Genomic DNA, 1,275 nt, shown 5'->3' on the forward strand with positions numbered 1-1,275 from the left:
CTTTTGAAAAAGTGAAGGTAATGCTGTTATGAGACTAACTATGAGAAAACTGGGAAGCGGAAGTGACAGAGCAAGACGGAGAGAAAGACGGGTGAAAAGAGAGAAGGGGAAAAAAAGAGTTTGGAAAGTCAGTGAAATGCAAGGGTGTGTCAAAGGCCAAGTGGTCATCATAAACTCCCAGACAAACCTCCACAGCCTGCACTGAGTTATCAGGGATTTCTATGCTTGTTGAACTATTATTTATTTCATTTTAGTTTTCTCTGTTGAAAAGTCAGAACAACATTACATAGTAAATCATAAGTTGACAAAAAAAGAAGAAGAGAGAAATAGGGAATCTATTTAAAATTGAATAGATTAAAAATCATTAGGCCTACCAATAAACAAGATCTTTTTCTTTTTCTTTTTCTTTTTGCATTTGTAGTGCAATGCATTTATAAATAGCATGTATTAGTGATTATTAGTACCAACAGGTGGCACTAATCTCTGTTGAAATTTTAATTTTAGGCTAAAACATTTTTTAAAAAGCTTTAATTGAGGATGCAATTCATATTTAGGGATGATGCAACATGATCTTATAGTTACAGTATGTTTAGCTGAATTGGTAAATTCGTATGAATTTGTACAATCACATTCGTATATTTTAGTTTGACCTGCTTATGCCCCATTGACAGTTAGGTTTAGGGGTGGACCTTAATGCTTATTTCTTTATTAGAAATTGCACATTTCAAACATTTTTAGAATTGACAAACTCAGAATTGTGACTTTTTTTCTTGCAATTCTAATTATTTTATAAAAAGTAATTATTTTATCTAAAAAATACATTTTCTCACAATTGGGAGTTTATATCTCGCAATTAGGGCTGGACGATATGGCCAAAATTTATATCACGGTATATTTATTAATTTCAGTCGATACGATATAATTCCGATATCGATATGAACACTATTAAAAAAGCCTCATAAAAACGTCCAAGAACGGCCACAACAGATGTCTGTACCTACCAACTTGTGAAAAATGAATTTGCCAACTCTATGAAACCTACTCCTATAAAACGATATAATATTTTAGGGAAAAAATGCCGCAAATAAATAAATGTTCACCTTGTATTGGTATTTAGCCTTCATACAAACAAGAAATGTGAAATCACTGTCAAATAAATCTCAGACTCTCATTATTAATATTAATATTAATATTTGTAACTTCAAACTATAGGTTAACATACCAGTCAACAGTTTTTGAACAGTAAGATGTTTAATGTTTTTTAAAGAATTCTCT

This window comes from Sinocyclocheilus grahami, unplaced genomic scaffold (assembly GCF_001515645.1).
Source record: "Sinocyclocheilus grahami isolate Dianchi unplaced genomic scaffold, SAMN03320097.WGS_v1.1 scaffold109.1, whole genome shotgun sequence".
NCBI classification, from domain to species: Eukaryota; Metazoa; Chordata; class Actinopteri; order Cypriniformes; family Cyprinidae; genus Sinocyclocheilus; species Sinocyclocheilus grahami.